This window comes from Glycine max, chromosome 8 (genome assembly GCF_000004515.6).
Source record: "Glycine max cultivar Williams 82 chromosome 8, Glycine_max_v4.0, whole genome shotgun sequence".
Taxonomy (NCBI): domain Eukaryota; kingdom Viridiplantae; phylum Streptophyta; class Magnoliopsida; order Fabales; family Fabaceae; genus Glycine; species Glycine max.
Genome location: NC_038244.2, coordinates 26,017,844 through 26,041,154, shown reverse-complemented (window position 1 = coordinate 26,041,154; position 23,311 = coordinate 26,017,844).

The following is a 23,311-nucleotide window of genomic DNA, read 5'->3' as shown; positions in this document are numbered from 1 at the left end:
AGACTAGGTAGCTTCCTTGAGAAGCTTTCTTGAGAAAACTTCCTTGAGAAGCTTCTTTGAGAAAACTTCCTTGAGAAGCTAGAGCTTAGCTACACACCCCCCTCTAATAACTAAACTCACCTCCTTGAAAAGATTCCTAAAGAAACTAGAGCTTAGCTACACACACCTCTCTAATAGCTAAGCTCACCTCCTTGAGATGAGAAGCTAGAACTTAGCTACACACCCCCTATAATAGCTAAGCTCACCCCGATGACAAAATACATGAAAATACAAAAAAAAGTCCATACTACAAAGACTACTCAAAATGCCTCGAAATACAAGGCTAAAACCCTATACTACTAGAATGGCCAAAATATAAGGCCTAAACGAAGGAAAAAACCTATTATAATATTTACAAAGATAAGCGGGATCATACTTAGCTCATGGGCTCAAAATCTACCATAAGGCTCATGAGAACCCTAGGGCCTTCCCTTGGATCTCGGGCCCAATCAACTTGGAGTCTTCTATCCAATGCCCTTGCGGGGTAGGATTGCATCATTCCCTCCACCTTGGAAAGGATTTGACCTCAAATCCCGAGGTTCTTCATACTTTGGGCTCCTTCCCTCAACACCTGTAAAAAGAACAAAAACATATGTATTAATGGTATTTGGTATGTTGAAGTAAGGTAAGGTATGAAAACCCATTTCCTGGGCATCTTCCCATGAAGGAACATGGTTTCTCACCAACTCAATGAGTGGTGCTACAAGTATAGAAAAATATGGGACAAACCTTTTGTAAAAGTTTGTTAAGTCATGGAAGCCCCAAATTTTTCTTATACTTGGTGGAGTGGGCCACTCAGGAGTGACCTTTATTCTCTTAGGGTTCACGGGAACCCCTTGATCACTATTTGAAAAATTAAGAAAAGTAATGCAATAAAACATACCTTTTTTTGTATTTCCATATTGATTATTCCTACCAAAAAGTATGAAAAACCTAAGGTGTCCCATATGAGTACTTAAGTTTGTATTGAAACTAAAAATAAGAACAAACCTACGTAATGGGTCCCTATGTACACACACCATGAAGATGTTAGGTGTACGAGTGATTTTACAAAAGAGGGTTACACCACTAAAAACATTCATCATACCACCTATTTTAGGGACTTGGTGCCTAATAATACCTATTTTGGGCACCAACAAAGCACAAGGATTTAAGCTCTTGCGAACCAAACCCTCATCCAACAACTTCTTTACTTGAGGAATAAACTCAAGCCCAAGAGGTGTGGCAATGCTAGCAAGTGTCTTTTTACAAAAGAGAAAATATGGAGGTTGTCTAAGAGGGAAAGTTTCTTTAATTTTTGTCTTTATTGTAAAATGAGTTTCCTTCTTAGCTAACCTCTTGGAGGAGACACTTACCTCCTTACACTTCTCTTTAACCACTAATGGTTGTCCATCTTCTTGGGGGTAGATTTCTTCACTAGATTCTTCCCCTTTTGTTTCTTCACTTTCACTAGAGGAAGGTGAAGTAGTAGCCTCATCTTGGCTACTATAAATGTCTTGGTCCCTCATAATCATGGTTTTTGTGGTGGGGCATTGAGAAGTAATGTGTCCTCTTCCAAGACATTTAAAGCACTTTATAGAGCTAGTTTTCTCTTGCATACTAGCCTTAGGGGCTTGCTTTTCTATTGCCTTCCCCTTATCATCTTTGGGCTTAGAAGGTGTCACCCCTAAGATGCCTTGACCTTGGTCTTTCTTTGGATAAGAGTGAGAGCCATAAGATTTTGAAGTAGACTTCTTTTTAAGTTGTTGCTCTACCCTTATTTCCCAATCTAAGTTAGCCTCTACATTGTCCTTCCCATGGAAGTATGAGAGGTTAATGTTAGCCTCTTGAGGCTTTCTTTCCTTTTCTCTTCTATGGGAGTGAGGTCTAAGATGTGACCTATGCCTTCCTTCGTAATAGTCACGAAGTTCTTCACTTAGGCTCTTGCAAGAGTTATGACTACTATAGGAGGCATGTTTTTCTCTTTTCATTTCTTTCATTATTTTTCTTCTTTCTTCCTCTCTTATTTTCTTTCTTTCATCTTGACTTATTTCTTCCACTCTTTTTTTTCCTTTTTCTTTTCTCTCTTGTTTTTCTTTCCATAACTTGAGGGAACTCAACTCATCTAAGATTCTAGATAAAGGGTCTTTATGACTAGTACCCTCGCCATTAACACTAGATGAATGATGACTCATGTTAGTTCCTAAGTTGTGGTTCTTTCTTGTTGGAGGTTTGAAAACAAAAGGTAAAAGAAACTATGGTTGAAACTAGCCAAAATAAACACTAAAAGAGGTGTGAAAGATAAGGTAAACAACTAATTGGTAAAAGGAAAGCTATCTAGGCGGTTTGGCAAGAAATGTAAACTAGGTGAATCCTAAGAGTGTTTGGATGACCACATTCAAGGTTCCCAACAAAACACTCACTATCCTAAGGAAAAATTGCCTAAAATTATTACACACAAATAGAAGTTTGGTAACCTATTGGAGGCTCCCAACACACTTCCAATGAAAGACCTTTTTGTTACAAAACTTGAAAGCAATGAAGGTAAGTAAATTGCAAATTACAAAATTACAAAACGGTCCTAAATTTTGGTGGTTGTTCTCTCTTTGGTGATTCACTCAATTTGGAATTCTTCTTAGTCCAATAGCTCTTAAGGTGGTTGGCCCTTTTTTCTTGACTCAAATTCTTCAAGGGATGGCACCAATCCTCCTTCCAATTCCCTATATGGCAACCCACAAACAAGGAAACAAAGAGACAAGCAATAACCAAAGACCAAAAAAAATGAAATGAAAGCTAAACCAATGGAGTTTTAACAAGACAATTTTTCAAGGATTATTCAACAATTAAAGCAATGAAAAGGACATAGAAGCAAGCTAGGACTCAAAGAGAAACTTAGAATGGCTCTAGAGTAGAGTAAAAAAACTGAAAAAAAAGACTCAAAAAACCTCTAGCTTTGGCACTTTTCTTCACACTAATTTTCAATTTAAATTTTGGAACTAAGATTGGTATAACATAGGCACCAATTATAGAATAAATTTTGAGCCAAAACAACAAGTACACTTCCCTTTCATTTTTTTTTCCTGGATACTGATTTTCCTGCCAACTTCTGTGATTTTTCGTATTTTTCCTTTTATCCAAATCACTTTTTTCTTTTTTTCTAACTTTTTCCAGATGTCTAGAAAATTCAGTAAAAATTTCAGCTCAAAATTCGAAGTAACCAATTCTCAGTAATTTTTACAAGTTTGTATGTCCAAGCTGCCAGCACCAGCGATTTTGTTTTTTAAGCATGGTATATTGATTGCCTTGGGCTTACTTTCAACCTTCCTATGTATGTTGAACTCACTAGGATTTTTTACCACAGTTTTAGGAGTTCAATATTCACTTAGGATCAACATTTCAGCCATCAAATCAATCACCTAAACTCAAATTCACAATAGACACAATCATAAGGAAACCTAAAAGTTCAAGAAAAGGTTCACAATCGAAGACTCTCAAAGAATTTTGCATGAACATGTTAAGGACTAATTAACATGAAAGATTTAACTAAAATAAAATAATAGGCTAAAATAATTTCATACACTCATGAGCAAATGAGTTAGACAAAGAAACAAGAAAATAAAATTCAGCACAACATAAAAAATCTTATGTGACAAGTTTCATGACTAGACATGACTTCTATGACAAAACTACAATAGGTGAACAAGTCACTCTAGATTTTTGAGGTTTTCTTCTACTTTAATATTTTTGTAAGAATTTTATGGTTTAGCTTTCAGCCACAAAAAATAACAAGACAAAACTCAAAGGAACCTAAACTCAACACAATTCATGGTTCAAGAACAAGAACAAGAAATTTGAACCATTGAAAATAAAATCCAGCTTCTATAGCAAGTTTAATCGGTGGAAACTCTAAAGAATCATGTTAACAACATTTATCACAAGACATGTGAGGAGATACATGGAGAAAAATGAAGAAAAAAAAATGGAAGAGAAGGTAAAGCAAAAAATTAATGGAGGTTTAAGGAGCACCTACTTGAAGCTCTTGTGCTCTGATTACCACTTGATGGAAACTTGCTTGTGGGGCTTCTATGGAGGCTGGATCTTTGAGCTTCAATGGGGTCCTTTAATGGTGATTTTCCACCATGGAGATGCAGCGGAAGACAAAGGAAAAGAGGTGAGAGGAGGCGCCATCCATTAAGGAATAAGCCATGGAAGAAGGAGCTTCACCACCAAGATGAGCCTTGGATAAGAAGCTTGGAAGGATGCTTCAATGGAGGAAAAGAAAGAGGGAGAGAAAGAGAGAGGGGGGAGCACGAAATTGAAGGAATAAAAGAGGGAGAGAAGTGGAACTTTGAAGTATGTCTCACAAGACTCTCATTCATCAAAGTTACAACAAGTGTTACACATGTTTCTATTTATAGACTAGGTAGCTTCCTTGAGAAGCTTTCTTGAGAAAACTTCCTTGAGAAGATTCTTTGAGAAAACTTCCTTGAGAAGCTAGAGCTTAGCTACACACACCCCTCTAATAACTAAACTCACCTCCTTGAGAAGCTTCCTTGAAAAGATTCCTAAAGAAACTAGAGCTTAGCTACACACACCTCTCTAATAGCCAAGCCTGGGGGTTGTTCAACATATACTTCTTCTTGAATTAAACCATTTAGAAAAGCACTTTTAACATCCATTTGATAGAGTTTAAAATTCATTATGGATGCATATGCTAAGAGCATTCTAATGGCTTCTAATCTTGCAACTGGAGCATATGTTTCTTCATAGTTTATTCCCTCTTCTTGATTATACCCTTTTGCTACTAACCTAGCCTTATTTCTAATAATTATGCCATGTTCATCTAATTTATTTCTAAAAACCCATTTTGTTCCAATGACAGGATAATTTTCAGGTTTTTCTACTAATTTCCACACATTGTTTCTTTCAAATTGATTCAGTTCTTCTTGCATGGCAATGATCCAGTTATCATCTACTATGGCTTCTTTTATATTTTTAGGTTCAATCATAGATACAAAAGCCATATTATTGCATAAATCTTTAAGGGAATGTCTAGTTGTTACCCCTCTTGATATATCACCAATAATGTTTTCGAGGGGATGATCTCTTGAGGCTTTCCATTCTCTTGGAAGTTCATTATTTCCTCTAGCCCCATTATCTTGAGAATCCTCATTGCTTCCTTCATCTTTTTCTTTAGAATCATTTCCATGAATATGTGTATCTTCTAAGGAATCTGAAATATCATCTAAAAAATCCTTCCTTGGAAGAATGACATTAGACTCATCAAAGGAAACATGTATAGACTCTTCAATTGTCATTGTTCTTTTATTATATATTCTATAAGCTTTACTATGCAGAGAATATCCAAGGAAAATACCTTCATCTGACTTAGCATCAAATTTTCCTAAGTTATCTTTTCCATTATTCAATACAAAACATTTACAACCAAAGATATGAAGATGTGAGATGTTTGGTTTTCTGCCATTGAACAATTCATATGGAGTTTTCTTTAAAATGGGTCTTATTAAAGCCCTATTTAAAATGTAGCATGCAGTGTTAACGGCTTCAGCCCAAAAGTATTTTGGAAGAGGAGTATCATTTAATAAAGTTCTAGCAATCTCTTCCAAAGATCTATTTTTCCTTTCAACAACACCATTTTGTTGAGGGGTTCTTGGTGCAGAAAAGTTATGCTCAATCCCATGCTTATCACAAAAAAAATTCAAATTCTTTATTTTCAAACTCACCCCCATGATCACTCCTAATAGATATAATCTTTAGATTTTTCTTATTTTGAATGATTTTTGCAAGTTTTCTAAATGCTTGAAATGCATCATTCTTATGAGTTATAAAAAGAGTCCATGTGTATCTAGAATAATCATCAACTATAACAAGAGCATAGTAACTTCCTCCAAAACTCATGATTCTGGAAGGACCAAACAAATCCATATGAAGTAATTGTAAGGGTTGAGTAGTTCAAACAATGTTTTTAGATTTGAAAGAAACTCTAGTTTGTTTTCCCTTTTGACATGCATCACATAGCCTATCTTTTTCAAATCTTAGTTTTGGCAAACCAACAACTAAATCTTTTGATATTAATCTATTTAAGTGTTCCATGTTTATATGTGCAATCCGTTTATGCCACAACCATGGATCATCATCTTTACTAAGAAAACATTGATTATCATCTAGTTTTTGACTTAAGTCTATCATGTAAACATTGTTGACTCTAAACCCTTTATGTTTTATATTCGTATCATGTTTATGTTCAATGACACACTTTTGAGAATCAAATGATACTAGATAGCCTTTGTCACATAATTGACTCACACTAAGCAGACTATGTTTAAGACCTTCAACAAGTAGAACATTTTCAATGGAGGTTGAAGAATTTGTACCTATTTTTCCAACTCCAAGAATTCTACCTTTGTTGTTGTCACCATAAGTTACATGTCCGCTTTTCTTAGGAGAGATATGTGTGAATTTTGATGTGTCTCCCGTCATATGTTTTGAGCATCCGCTATTTATGTACCACTTATTCCTCAAGGGTTCCTACAAAATCAAGTTTGTGACTTAGGTACCCAAACTTTATTGGGTCCTTGTGTGTTAGTATGAATAAAGGATCCTTTTGGGACCCAAATCATTTTAATATTGTTACAATTTCCTATAAAATAGCATGTAGATGTGCCATGCCCTTTTCTTCCACAGTAAAAACATGTGATAGAACTAGAATTATATTTTTGTGTGGAAGTAGAGAAGTTTTTATGAATTTTTTGTTGTTTTTCATATTTATATCCTAGTCCAGCCTTATTAGAGACATGTCTTTGTTTTCCTAATATGACATCTAAATTATTTTTACTATAAGAAAATTTTTCAAGTGCGTTTTTCAACTCTTTGATTTCTTTTTCATACTTTTCACAACAACTACAAGAATCTGACATTTTCTTGTCAGAAATAGTAGAAATATGAACTTTTTCATTTGGTTTAGAAATTGAGACTTCATTTCTAAGATGATCTAATTCTTTGTTTAATTTTTAAATTTCATTTTTTATATTTGAAATTGTTTTCTTTGAAGATGAAACTAACTTTGCAAGTTTAATTGACTCTTTATGCAGATCAGCAAATGCATCTTGCAATTCATCAAAAGAAATAGATAAGTTGTTTGAAGATGTTACCTCTTCATCACTTTCATAACTTTTAGCCATAAAGAAGAGGTTTATTTCTTCATTTTCTGAATCTTCAGAAGATTCCATATCGTTTTCATCCCATGTAATGCATGCTTTCTTCAATTTCTTTTCATTGATATTTTTCTTTTCAGACTTCTCCATCTTTTTCTTGAAGATGGGACAATCAACCCTCAGATGTCTAGGTTGATTGCACTCAAAGCATTTTAGAGTAGAGGATGAAGTTTCTGTCCTTCTTTTAGGTTTAAAATTGGGTCGCTTTTGATTTCCTCTGACTCTCAGGAACTTGTTGAATCTTTTTACAAAAAGACTAATATCTTCATCATTATCCAAGTCAATTGAATCTTCTTTATCACTGTCCTCTTGGATTGCAGATGAGGCTTTAAGAGTGATTCCCTTCTTCTTTTTATCAGTTTCTTCATGTTGATTTAATCTCAATAATTCCATTTCATGCTCCTGCAATTTTCCAAATAACGTAGCAAGAGCCATACTAGACAAATCTTGAGATTCTGTGATGGCTGTTACCTTTGGTTGCCATTCTCTATTAAGACATCTTAAAACTTTATTTACTAGATCTTCATTTTGAAAAGTTTTTCCTAGAGATGCAAGATGATTAACTATGTGTGTGAATCTCTTTTGCATGTCTTGTATACTTTCATTTATATTCATCCAAAAAAGTTCATATTCACGAGTTAAAGTGTTTATCCTAGATCTTTTAACATCTGTTGTGCCTTCATGTGTTACTTGTAGTGTATCCCACATATCCTTAGCACTTTTACAATTTGAAACCCTAAAGTATTCATCTATTCCTAGGGCAGATGTAATAATATTTTTGGCCTTTAAATTATATTGTACTAATCTTCTTTCTTCCTCAGTCCAGTCTGCTCTAGGTTTTTCTATTGTTTCACTTTCGGCTATTATAGAGGGAACATAAGGTCCTTGTTCTATGGCTTCCCAAATATTTAAATCTATTTCCTCTATAAAGATTTGCATGCGGGTTTTCCAGTAGTGGTAACACACTCCATTAAAGATAGGAGGTCTATTTATAGAATTTCCCTCGGGAAACAAGTAGTTTGATGAGGCCATAATTCTTGAAGCTTCTAAACTTTATACAAGAATGAAGCTCTGATACCACTTGTTGGACAAGTGGCCTCAGATATCTTAAGAAGGGGGGGGGGGTTGAATTAAGATATTACAAACTATTTCCCCAATTAAACTCGGATTTATACTGGTTCGGCCACACCCTTGTGCCTACGTCCAGTCCCCAAGCAACCTGCTTGAGTGTTCCACTATCTTGTAAATTCCTTTTACAAGTTCTAAACACACAAGGACAATCCTTCCTTTGTGTTTAGAATTCTTTCACAACAAGAGACCCTCGGTCTCTTAATCCCTTTTCAGAATAAAGAAGAAGAGAAGAAGAAATCTCTCTATAAAGAGATAGATTGAACAATTTGAGCGCTCAAATAATTCCTTATTAAATCACAAGTAATTTGGCCAAGGAATTTGTAAGAGGATAAAACGATTTTGCTTTATAAAAGGATAAGACCTTTTTGTTCTGAAAAACTCTTAGCAAATTCGTGTCTCAAGTCACATATATATAGGCCTTTAATAGCCATTCAAGAACCACATAAAAAGATGTGATTGTTGAGAATATTTTCTGAAAATCTGCTCTGGTAATCGATTACAGTATGTGTGTAATCGTTTACAAGCTTTAAAATTTGAATTAAAACGTTCAAAAACTGCTGGTAATCGATTACCATATATGTGTAATCGATTACACAGTGCAAATTTTGAATTCAAATTTTAATAGTTGTTGTGAATCAGTTTTTGCCATTGGTAATCGATTACATCCTCTGGTAATCGATTACCAGAGAGTAAATTTGTTGAAAAAGACTTTTTAACTTAAATTTCTTGGCCAAACCTTTTGCTACTTCAATTGGAATTCCCTTCCTATTTAATATACCCTTTCTAAGACTCTAAAGACTATCTCTATCATCCATCTTGAATATCTTTAATTTCTTTGTCTTGAATAAAGCTTTGAGACGCATGTGAACCTTTGGCATCATCAAAACATTCAGCTTGATCCTTTGTCTACAGGTCCTGCGCCTTAACAATTCTCTATTTTCAAAAATCAAAAGATCATTTCAAGGTCCAACGCCTTAAACGACTTTTTCTCGGTTAAAATCAATCTTTCAAACAAGATAAAAAAACAATTTAACCAACGTTTAGTTCTTAAAGAACTACGTAGGTCCGAGTTCCTCATTGCAATTGAGGATACATAGGAGCGACAACCCTGCTCTTGTCGACCTCAAAAAAAATTAAAAACATAACAAGGGAAAATAAGCTAAAAAATGAAGTCATGATTTTGCACATTTGATTAAAGGTTGTCGTCCCTCGTGATGGACGCTTGGGGTGCTAATACCTTCCTCGTGCATAAACAACTCCCAAACATTTATTTCTTAAGATCCGTAGACTGTTCTTTTTTTTTTTCTAACGTTTTCCTAGAATAAACGTTGGTGGCGACTCCACACATTTTCCTTCCTTGGAAGATGCATCCGTGAGCCTCGGATCGCCCTCTCGCCGAAGGGTAGGTTACTATAGTTATCAGTGGGGATCGGTCGTCCAATGATCATAGGATCGTTCAGACCTTACAATTCTACTAAAAGGATGAAAAAGAAGAAAGGCAAAGGTAGCAAGAAGATAAAGGTTAATCCAAAGGACATCTGTAATACTGCAAAGAATCTGGTCATTGGAAGAAATATTGTCTAAAGAAAAGAAAAAATATGTTGCAGCCATTGTTCAGAATGATTCCTCATTCGAAAATGATTTGGTTCCGATTGTTGGTGAACAACTACAACAACATTCAAAACAATGGGTATTGGACTCAGGTTGTTCTTATCATATGTGTCCACACAGAAGCTGGTTCGTAACAATGCTTCTTGCAAGTTAATAGGTATAGGCTCTATACAAATCAAAATGCATGATGGTATTTGTCGCAACCTACCCTTCGGCGGGAGGGCAACGCCAGGGCTCACGGGTGCGTCTTCCAAGAAAGGAAAACGCGCGGAGTCGCCACCAACATTTATTCGAGGAAAACGTCGGAAAAACCGGAAAAGGCGTGGTCTACGAACTTTAAGTGTGAAAGGTTCAGGAGTTGTATTTACGCACGGGGAAGGTATTATCACCCCACGCGTCTGTCACAAAGGACGACAGCCTTTAATCGAGTGTGCAAACATGACTTCAATTTGTTTTATTTTCCCTTTTACATTTTTATGTCTTTTTATGCCTCTTTTTATTTTTTATCTTTTTGTGGTCGACAAGGGTGTTTCCCTTGCTCCTACGTATTCCTCAATTGTGATAAGGAAATCAGACCTACGTAGTTCTTTGAGAACTAAACATTGGTTAAGTTGTTTTTATCCCTTGTTTTGCAAGACATATTTTGATTGAATGAAAGGTTATTTAAGGCGTTGGACCATTAAACGATCTTTCGATTCTTTTGAAAGGAGAGAAAACATTAAGGCATTGGACCATTAACGATCTCTTGGTTTTTTGACAGGGGTGACAAAGCTATGTGTTGATTTTAGGCTTTTAAAAAATCCACGTTTAACCAATAAAAGCGAAAAAGACCATTTCAAGGCGTTGGACCTTAAAAATGTTTTTTTAGGTGATAACAAAAGCTTGATTTATGAATTGATTTGAGCCTTAGTTTCACTTTGGTTATTAGCCAAATCGATTAAGAAAGAAAATCCCAAAGAAAAACGTCCGATTGATTTTTTATTTTATTTTATTAAAAGATATTTTTTTATTATTATATTATTATTTTGCCTCTTTTTGGTTTTAAACGTGGTTACGGCATGAAAGATCGGTCAAATTTTATTCTAGCAGAAATTAAAAGATGTTACAACTCATATGATTGGTGGAAATTTATTTTATTTTTTGATTAGGCGAGAAAATGACTTAAATAAATGACTAAAGCACGTCAAAAGGGGGTACGGAAAGTAAATGAAATAAAAATAAAAGCACGCGAAACAAGTGGGGACCACTAAGGGCACATAGAATAAATTGAAAGGTTCGATTTCGAGAACTTACCGGTTGAAGACCGAAGAATGACGAAAAACGAATGGAGAACGATGAAGAATGGTGGAAAACCTTCGCGAAATCGCCCACGGAAACGTCTCGGAGGCGTTACGGAAGCGCCTCGGCTTGAATTTTCTTTACGGAAACAATTTTTCTCGCTAATTTTAAGTGATTCTCAGATACCAAGAGGGTTGAACGAATTTGTTCTGCCCTCCTTCCCCTATTTATAGGGGAAAAGAGAATTTGTTCTGCCCTCCTTCCCCTATTTATAGGGGAAAAGAGGGAGGAGGTTGCCGCCCAGCTCGCCTTGGCGAGCTGGGTTGCTTCCACCAGAAGGCACCGCCTTCTATTGGAACATCCTGAAAGGCCCAAGTGGGCCTAATTGCTATTTGCACACCCCTGTTTACTAAATACACCCCCTCTGGCCCCTTTTTTGCTGATTCTTTTTCCGTAACGTTACGGAACTTTACGAATTATGTAACGATACTTGTTTTCTTTCCGTAATGTCACGAAACCTTATGGATTACGCAATCGTCCCCTTTTTGGCTTCCGGAATGGTACGGAACTTTGCGGATTGCGCATTAACACTTCCTTTCAACTCCCGACATGTCGTGGAACTTCACGGATTTCCTAACGATGGGTGTCAAGTATGTCGAAGTGGTCAAGCGAGGGTCGCATCTCAACAAACAAATGGTCCCCGGACGAAATTAGGGTATGACAGTATTATTAGAACTTTAACAGATGTTCATCATGTTCCAGAGCTTAAGAAAAATCTAGTCTTTGTGGGTGCCATGGATTGAAAAGGTTTTTCTTGCTAGGTTGAAGGTGGAGTTATGCAAATTAGAGAGAAAAGGAAGTACATAGTAATGTAGGGGATCAAGCAAGGAAATCTATATCTCCTTCAAGGGTCCACTATAACAATAGTCTCAACCATTTCACAAGTTGGGAGTCATGCATTGATAAGTACCATATATTTTTTATTTTTTGGATTAAAATGTTAGCACTTATCTTTCTTTTGAAATAGTTTTCTTATAAACTTCCCTTAAATATAATTGTTTGATATGTATTGTACATTTACTAATTTTTTTGCTTAAATATGAAAGATTCACCATGATTTAGTAGGTTTTGATGATTGTTTGTTAGATCCAGAAACAAAGTCAAAAGGAAGGGAAAAATGGTCATTTTCCCAAGATTTCATACATCCATTCACCCAGGCTAGCAACCAGCTCGCCTGGGCTAATCAAATTTCTTCAACCATAAGCAACACACACATCTGGGAAAATTTGTCTACACCTTTTGGATCTTTTATATAAATAGCCATGTTTAGGAAGTTGAAAATGACATCCAGAAATAGAGAGAAAATGTGAGAAGCTGAGGAAGTGAAGAAGAAAGTGGAAAGTGGAGCCTGGGTGCTGCAGAGTTGTGATTGTGGATCACATCCTTCGTCATTTCCCTTGTTAGTCTTGTGCTCTACACAATGTTCGGTTAGTTTTTCCTAAGGATTGGATGTAATCTTTATACCCTTATGTATCTCTTTTGATATTGTATATGTTTGAATCTTTTCTATTCATTATTGGTAATTTCATTTGCTCATAATGCTTGATTCTATTCGATCACTAATTTCATGAAATTGAACTTTTTCAAGGTTATACAAAGAGTCCACAAGGCGTGGGAAAGCCTGTTAAGGAATGATAAAGAACTTAGGGGCATCCGTAATGGCATCATTGGTGGTTATCATGAATGGCTGAAACTTTGTACACGAGGGTTAGATTGGCTCTCCAAGTTGAAAATTATCAACGAGGAGAACTTCGAAGCTCCGAAAGACGATGAAGAAGTCCGAGCTCTAAAAACAAAACTAGGAAAAGCAAGACTTGCCAAAGAAAAATTCAAGTTAGTCGCTACAGATGTCCGGAAAAAGTGTGTTGGGTTACAAGAAGAAAATGCAACTACCGCAAGAGTCCTTGAACAAGAAACCAAGAGGGCTTGCAAGGAAGAGCATGGCCGAGACAAATTCCGTGGAGCTTTGTGGGGCAGCAACAATGAGATCAAGCTTCGAAGGGAAGAGAGAGACCAATTACGAGCACATAGTGTGATCCCTTGGATCTCTTGCAAACTTCTTTCATATTTTGAATTAGGGTTCCCATTTAGAAAGTGTAAAGTGAGCCTGAACGCACTTCATAAGTCTTGGTTGCCTGTTTTGAAGGGGATGCTTCACTTCTTCTTAGCTCCGTTAGCTTCCTTTAATAATAATGGGACATTTATTTCCATCAGGACATTTCTTAAAGATGCTTCAACTAGCCCTATCGTCGAACTAACCTAAGAACACCTGAAAGTGCTGCTATCAGGGATGCCAAGAAGAGAAAAAAACACCTTTTGTAAGGAGGAGCTTGTCTCAGCTTTTATGCGAGACTTAGCTGCTTGCTCAAGGTCCAAGAGAAGCTTGTCTCAGCTTTTATGCGAGACAAAGACCAACATGTTAGCCATCGTTAGCAAGTACCAAGAAGAATTAAATCTAGCCACGGCCCACGAGCACAAAGTGGCGGACGAGTATGCCCGAGTGTACGCGGAAAAGGAGGCTAGAGGAAGGGTGATCGACTGGTTACATCAAGAGGCAACAATGTGGATGGACCAATTTGCTCTTACTTTGAACAGGAGTCAAGAACTTCCCCGATTGCTAGCCAAGGCCAAAGCAATGGCGGACACCTACTCCGCCCCGAGGAGATCCACGGACTCCTCAGCTATTGTCAGCATATGATAGACTTAATGGCCCATATAATTTGATACCGCTAGGATGTTTTGTATTGTCACTCAGATCTTGACTAGTTATGACTTCCTAAATAAAATGAGTTTATCCCGCATTTTTTCTCCAAAGATCAGTGCGAATCAAATCACTCCCGCATTTTATCTCTAGCATGCATTCATTTTTCTTTACCTACTCCTCACGTTTGGTTTTTTAGGAAAAACGCCATAACTAAACGTGCCCCAAGGCATCCCTATTGCACCAGATCCAAATCTAGGACGATGGGTGACCAAGAGGAGACACAGGAATAGATGAAAGCCGACATGTCGGCTTTGAAAGAGCAAATGGCTTTCATGATGGATGCCATGTTAGGAATAAGACAACTCATGGAGAATAACATGGCCACTACTGCCGTTGTTAGTTCGGCTGCCGAAGCAGACCCAACTCTCCCAACTATCACGCACCATCCTCTCCCAAACGTGGTAGGACGAGAGAAAAACACACTGGGGCACATCAGCAACCCCCATTAGGGATACAACCGGGTGGCTTACCCTTATGGATTACCACCTAATTACATGCCACCAGTCATGCGTGATGAAGCTGGTCACGTCCCTTCCCCCATCCTTGAAAGGGAGCCTCCTCGACAGTCGGACGAGGTTCACGAGGATCGTAGGGAGTATGCCCAAGGAGACATCGATTTCTACCCCCCGGTACCCGTCGAGGGGCCAGCGCCCAACACATTGCCTCAGCCCAACCTCCCAGCACAGCCAATATTCTTGTCCACAGAAGGACCACCCCCGGCAGCGGAAGAAAGAAGGAAACTCGATCTCATCGAAGAGAGATTGAGAGCTGTTGAAGGCTTTGGCGACTATCCATTTGCGAACATGGCAGATCTTTGGTTGGTACCGGATGTCGTCATCCCCCCAAAATTCAAGGTACCTAATTTCGACAAGTACAAAGGGACGACTTGTCCTATGAACCATCTCAAGATGTATTGTCGCAAGATGGGGGTGCCTTCTAGGGATGAAAAGTTGTTAATGCACTTTTTCCAAGATAGTTTGGCTGGAGCCGCAGTTGTTAGACAAGTGGCCTCAGATATCTTAAGAAGGGGGGGGGGGGTTGAATTAAGATATTCCAAACTTTTTCCCCTAATTAAAAATCTATCTTACTTTTTACTTAAGTTATGAATTCCCTTAATGACAATCTTCTTAAATATTAATTCAAATGAAGCAACTTGAATATGAATATAAAGCAATAATAAATAAAGGAGATTAAGGGAAGAGAAAATGCAAACTCAGTTTTATACTGGTTCGGCCACACCCTTGTGCCTACGTCCAGTCCCCAAGCAACCCGCTTGAGAGTTCCACTAACTTGTAAATTCCTTTTACAAGTTCTAAACACACAAGGACAACCCTTCCTTTGTGTTTAGAGATCTTTTACAACAAGAGACTCACAGTCTCTTAATCCCTTAGAAAATGAGAAGAAGAAGAGGAACAAATCTCTCTAGAAAGAGATGGATTTTACAGATTGAGCACTCAATTAATTCCTTAATGAATTGCAATTGAATTGGCCAAGGAATTCTTAAGAGGATAAAATGAAATTGCTTTTTGAGAGGATAAAACACTTTGTTGTTCTGAAAATCTCTGAGCAATTTCGTGTTTAAGTCACATATATATAGACCATTGGTGGTCATGAGTAAAGCCTTTGAAAAGTTGTGACTCTTGAAATTATTTTTCTAAAATTCCTGTCTGGTAATCGATTACATTAATTGTGTAATCGATTACAGCTTTTAAAATTTGAATTAAAACGTTTACTAACTGCTGGTAATCGATTACCAAAATTTTGTAATCGATTACACAGTCTAAAATTTCGAATTCAAATTTTTATAGCTGTTATAGAATGTATTTGGCCACTGGTAATCGATTACATCCTCTGGTAATCGATTACCAGAGAATAAAACCTTTGAAAAACACTTTTATTTTAAATCACTTGGCCAAACCTTTGCTAATTCAATTAGGAATTCCCTTCCTAATATTCTAGTGATCATCTTGATGTTGTGACTTGTAATCTTGAAGTATTGTCTTGAATTTTTAATCTTGAAAAGCCCATTTGCATCAATTGCAACACATCATCATGATCATCATCAAAACATCAAAACCAATTGCATCTACAATCTCCCCCTTTTTGATGATGACAATACAATACCTGAAATCAAGATTCAAGCAAGCAACAAACAATTGTATATAGATAAAATGTGCATCCGTTTTCTCCCCCTATATTTCGGAATACATGATCACTTGATTTCTAAGTTTGTTAAGCTTTTTCTTAAGCTTTTGCTACAACCTTTTTCTCCCCCTTTGGCAACATCAAAAAGCCAAAGAACTCGGAAATCAACACAGTTATAACAATGGAGTAGCAAGATATAAGTATCAGAGTAGTAAATACAATAAGCCAAACTCATAATCAAGAAATAATCAAACCAAAATTCAAAGATCATAAAATGTCAACAACCACAAAATATCCAAGACTGAAATTTAAGAACACAAGATAAATAAGCAAAGTACTTAGCATAATAATGTAAATTCTAAGAAACTAAAAGCCAAAATACACGGCTTATAAAAGATAAATATTCAGAATCTAAAATCTAAGAAGACGGAGGAGGTGGTGGAAGATCGAAACTCTGACGAATGTATCCGACATCCTCTTCAAGCTGTGTAAGACGAATGTCTATACCGGCAAAGCGTGAATCTAACGAGTCAAAGCGGTCACCAACATACGAACGAAGACCCCGTAATTCGGAGAGGACTTCATTCATGAGTGCGGAATCTTCACGTTGAGGAGGAGGTGAAGGAGTACGTTCATCTTGAGGAGGGAGTGCATCCTTCTTCAGCCATTGTCCATTCCGATCTTTACGATACCCAAAGGAGGTCACTGCTCCAGCACCAATTGCAAAGGAACGCTTGACTTGAACAAAGGGTTCATCATCAAGCGGAATTTGAAAATGACGCAAAAACAGAGTAATCAAATGTGGATAAGGAAGAGGTGCATTGGCCCGTAATGCCTTATGCATTCGGTACCGAACCAAATGGGCCCAGTCGATCTGACGACCGGTTAGAAAAGCCCACATAAGAATCAAATCCTCCTCAGAGGCTTGTGCTAAATTTGAAGACCGAGGAAGCAAAATTCTAACAATGATATAATGCATGATGCGATTATCAAAAGTTAATGACCCGGCCAACAATCTACCGGTCATGTCAGCTTGATCATTGCAGACCATGCGACGAGCATCATGACTCGAATAATCAAATTTCCAGTCATCAACAATGGTGCCCTCAAAAGGTGCACCTTGACTGGGTAAATGAGTCAAAGAAAAGAAAAGTGACTGATCAATGATCATAGAAGTACCATGCACCTCAGACATAATAATACCATCCTGAATTTTTAAATTGCAGTAGAAGACCTTTACAAGTTCAGGATAATATGGCAATTTAAATGACATGAAATAAACAAGACCAGAATTTTGAAACACTTGATAGCAATCAAACGTTTCATCATTAAAGAACTCTACGTCTAGGTACTTAGGGTCTAAGATTATTCTAGAAGAAAACTGAGAAAGGTACCGTAGACGTTGATCATCGGATGAAAACAGTGTTGATGATCTTGGAGATGACAAAGAAGGAGGAATAGGTGCTGTGGGTGCTCCGGATGGGCCGTGACGGCGATGGGCAGCAGCGGTGGCGGTGGAAGATGATCCCTTTCTCTTCTTTGATGGCTCTGCCATTTGATGAAGTTTTTCTGGATTTTGATCGGTGGAAGTGAAAGAGGAGTGAAAAAGAGGAAGATTGGGCTTTACGGGACGTGATTTGGTGAAGAATTGAGTGAGAATCGAAGGTTTGAAGTTCTAGGTATGGAGGAAAACGTGGAGGAAGCTTTGGCTGCGCAGCAGCTCTGATTTCGTGAGTATTTATAGAAGATGACGCATTGTAATCGATTACAGGTATTGGTAATCGATTACAGGCCCAATAAGCCTTCTGGTAATCGATTACAGGATGTTGTAATCGATTACAGGCTGTCTGTTCATGTGTAATCGATTACACTGGATGGTAATCGATTACCAGAGCCTATCCTAGGCTAGTTTCTAAGAGAATATCTATATTTATACTCAAATACATCCTATATGACTAATTTTTACTACTAATATACTAAATTCAATCATTCAATTACTATATACACAAGAAATCATAAATTCTATCATAAAAGCAAGAATTCAAACACGATCAAACAAAACAATCTACAATCAAAAGATAAAAAGTAAATCAACCAATCAATCAACCAATCAATCAACCAATCAATTCCTATTTTTCTAAATCTCTTACATCTAAGAGACCTAAATCTCTTCTAATAGAGAAAAACACTTCCTTGGGGAGAGGTTTAGTGAAAATATCAGCAAGTTGATTCTTAGTATCAACAAATTCTAATACACAATCTCCCTTTAAGACATGATCTCTAAGAAAGTGGTGTCTAATCTCTATATGTTTAGTTCTTGAATGTTGAACTGGGTTTTTGGATAGATTTATGGCACTAGTATTATCACACTTAATAGGTATGCGATCAAGAATGATGCCATAGTCAGATAATTGTTGCTTCATCCATAAAATTTGTGCACAACAACTACCGGCAGAGATATACTCCGCTTCAGCAGTAGATAAAGCAACACTGTTTTGTTTCTTACTATGCCATGAGACAAGAGCCGATCCAATAAATTGACAAGTTCCACTTGTACTTTTTCTATCAGTTTTAGATCCAGCAAAATCAGAATCAGAATATCCTATTAAGTTACATGTTGAATTCTTAGGATACCATAATCCTAAATTGATTGTTCCTAATAGATATCTCATGATTCTCTTTACTGCACTTAGATGTGATTGTTTGGGGTTGGATTGAAACCTAGCACACATGCATACACTAAACATAATATCAGGTCTACTAGCAGATAAATAAAGAAGAGATCCGATCATACCTCGATATTGTTTTATGTCTATAGACTGACCAGATTCATCTTTATCTAAGTAACAATTAGTGCTCATTGGTGTAGACATGTGTTTTGCACTATCCATCCCAAATCTTTTGATCAATTCCTTGCAGTATTTGGATTGATTGATGAATATACCTTCTTGAGTTTGCTTGATTTGTAATCCCAGAAAGTACTTTAGTTCTCCCATCATTGACATTTCAAATTCACTTTGCATATCAAGGGAAAACTCCTTGCACAATGAATCATTAGTGGATCCAAAAATTATATCATCAACATATATTTGAACCAACAAAATATCATTAAGCTTTCTCTTTATGAATAATGTGGTATCCACTTTACCTCTGGAGAATTCTTTTTCAAGAAGAAAATTACTTAATCGTTCATACCATGCCCTAGGGGCTTGTTTCAAACCATAAAGAGCCTTTTGTAATTTATAAACATGATTTGGTTTGTCAGAAATTTCAAAACCAGGGGGTTGTTCAACATATACCTCTTCTTGAATTAAGCCATTTAGAAAGGCACTCTTAACATCCATTTGATAAAGTTTAAAGTTCATTATGGATGCATATGCCAAAAGCATTCTAATGGCTTCTAATCTTGCAACAGGAGCATATGTTTCTTCATAGTCTATCCCCTCTTCTTGATTATACCCTTTTGCTACTAACCTGGCTTTATTTCTAATAATTATACCATGTTCATCTAATTTATTTCTAAAAACCCATTTTGTTCCAATGACAGGATAATTTTCAGGTTTTTCTACTAATTTCCATACATTGTTTCTTTCAAATTGGTTTAGTTCTTCTTGCATGGCAATGATCCAATTATCATCTATTATGGCTTCTTTTATATTTTTAGGTTCAATCATAGATACAAAAGCCATATTATTGCATAAATCTTTAAGAGAATGTCTAGTTGTTACCCCTTTTGAGATATCACCAATTATGTTGTCGAGGGGATGATCTCTTGAAGTTTTCCATTCTCTTGGGAGTACATCATTGGATTTGCCTTCTTCTGGAGGATCTTCATTGTTTCCTTTGTCATTTCCTTTGGAATCTTGTTCATGAATGTTCATATGTTCTAAAGAATCTGCAATGTCATCTAGCATATTCTTTGTTGACAATATAGCATTAGATTCATCAAAGGTAACATGAATGGATTCCTCTATATTCATAGTTCTCTTATTATATATTCTATATGCTTTGCTTTGTAAAGAATATCCAAGAAAAATGCCTTCATCAGATTTTGCATCGAATTTTCCTAGATTATCTTTACCATTATTAAGTACAAAGCACTTGCAACCAAAAACATGTAGATGAGAAATATTAGGTTTTCTACCGTTAAATAACTCATATGGGGTTTTCTTTAAAATAGGTCTTATCAAGGCTCTATTCATGATGTAACATGCAGTATTGACAGCTTCAGCCCAAAAATACTTTGGAAGAGAAGTATCATTTAATAAAGTTCTTGCAATTTCTTCCAATGACCTATTTTTCCTCTCAACAACTCCATTTTGTTGAGGAGTTCTTGGTGCAGAAAAATTATGTTCAATACCATGTTCATCACAAAATAATTCAAAATCTTTATTTTCAAATTCACCCCCATGATCACTTCTAATGGATGCAATCTTGAGATTTTTCTTGTTTTGTATGACTTTAGCAAGTTTCCTAAATGCATGGAATGAATCACTTTTATGTGTAATAAATAATGTCCAAGTATATCTAGAGAAATCATCAACTATAACTAAAGCATAGTAATTTCCTCCAAAACTCATGGTTCTAGATGGACCAAATAGATCCATATGCAATAACTGTAATGGTCGAGTGGTTGAAACAACATTTTTAGATTTGAATGAGACTCTTGTTTGTTTGCCCTTTTGACATGCATCGCATAATTTATCTTTTTCAAATTTCAATTTAGGCAAACCAACTACTAAATCTTTTGAAATTAATTTATTTAAGTGATCCATGTTTATGTGAGCAATTCTTTTATGCCATAACCATGGATCATCATCTTTACTAAGAAAGCAATGATTGTTTTCTTGTTTTATGCTTAAGTCTATCATGTAAACATTATTGACTCTATGTCCTACATGCTTTATATTAATGTCATGCTTATGTTCTATAAGACATTTCTGAGAATCAAATGATACTAGATAGCCATTATTGACTCTATGCCCTAGTCCATTTTTATTTGACACATATCTTTGTTTACTTAATATAACATCTAAATTATTTCTACTATATGAAAATTTTGCAAGTGAATCTTTTAACTCTTTAATTTCTTTTACATATTTATCACAACAACTACAAGAATCTGTTATTTTCTTGTCATTAATAGTGGAGATATTAACTTTTTCATTTGTTTTAGAGATTGAAACTTCATTTCTAAGAAGATCTAATTCTTTGTTTAATTTTGAAATTTCATTTTCTAAATTTGAAATTGTTTTCTTTGATGATGAAACTAATTTTGCAAGTTTAATTGATTCTTTATGCAAATCAGCAAATGCATCTTGCAATTCATCAAAAGAAATAGATAAGTTGTTTGAAGATGTTACCTCTTCATCACTTTCGTAACTTTTTGCCATAAGGCAAAGATTTATCTCTTCATTTTCAGAATCATCAGAGGATTCCAAATCATTTTCATCCCATGTGATGTATGCTTTCTTTAGTTTCTTCTCACTATGATTTTTCTTTTCAGATTTTTCCATCTTTTTCTTGAAGATGGGACAATCAACCCTCAGATGTCCAGGTTGATTGCATTCAAAGCATTTTAGAGTAGAGGATGAATTTTCTGTCCTTCTCTTTGATTTAAAATTTGGTCGCCTCTGATTTCCTCTTACTTTAAGAAATTTGTTGAATCTTTTTACAAAGAAACTTAGATCATCATCATCATCTGCATCATTATCCTGATCACTTTCTTCTTGAATTGAGGATGATGCTTTAAGAGCAATTCCTTTCTTTTTCTTGTCATTTTCTTCATTTTGGTGCAATCTCAATAGTTCCATCTCGTGTTCCTGCAACTTACCAAATAAAGTGGCAAGAGACATGTTAGACAAATCTCTTGATTCAGAAATAGCCGTTACTTTGGGTTGCCATTCTCTACTTAAACATCTTAGCACCTTGTTTATAAGATCTTCATTTTGAAATTCTTTGCCTAAGGCTGCTAGATGATTTACTATATGTGTAAATCTCTTTTGCATACTCTGAATATTTTCATTTGTATTCATTCTAAATAATTCATACTCATGAGTTAGTGCATTTATCCTAGATCTTTTAACATCTGTAGTTCCTTCATGTGTTAATCGAAGAGTGTCCCACATTTCCTTAGCACTCTTGCAATTTGAAACTCTGAAATATTCATCCATTCCTAGGGCAGATGTTATTATGTTTTTGGCTTTTAGGTTGTATTGTACTCGTTTTCTATCCTCTTCAGACCATCTATCTCTAGGTTTTTCTATGGTTATGCTTTCACTTGATGAACTACCATCTATTGAAACTCTTTCTACTGTGGTGGGTATATAAGGCCCTATTTCAATGGCTTCCCAGATATTTAGATCTATTGCCTCGATAAAAATTTGCATTCGGGTTTTCCAGTAGTGGTAACCCTCTCCATTAAAGATTGGAGGTCTATTGATAGAATTCCCTTCTGGAAATAAGGAATTTGCTGAGGCCATCTTTTTCTTGAAGCTTCTAAACTTTGTACAAGAATGAAGCTCTGATACCACTTGTTAGACAAGTGGCCTCAGATATCTTAAGAAGGGGGGGGGGGTTGAATTAAGATATTCCAAACTTTTTCCCCTAATTAAAAATCTATCTTACTTTTTACTTAAGTTATGAATTCCCTTAATGACAATCTTCTTAAATATTAATTCAAATGAAGCAACTTGAATATGAATATAAAGCAATAATAAATAAAGGAGATTAAGGGAAGAGAAAATGCAAACTCAGTTTTATACTGGTTCGGCCACACCCTTGTGCCTACGTCCAGTCCCCAAGCAACCCGCTTGAGAGTTCCACTAACTTGTAAATTCCTTTTACAAGTTCTAAACACACAAGGACAACCCTTCCTTTGTGTTTAGAGATCTTTTACAACAAGAGACTCACAGTCTCTTAATCCCTTAGAAAATGAGAAGAAGAAGAGGAACAAATCTCTCTAGAAAGAGATGGATTTTACAGATTGAGCACTCAATTAATTCCTTAATGAATTGCAATTGAATTGGCCAAGGAATTCTTAAGAGGATAAAATGAAATTGCTTTTTGA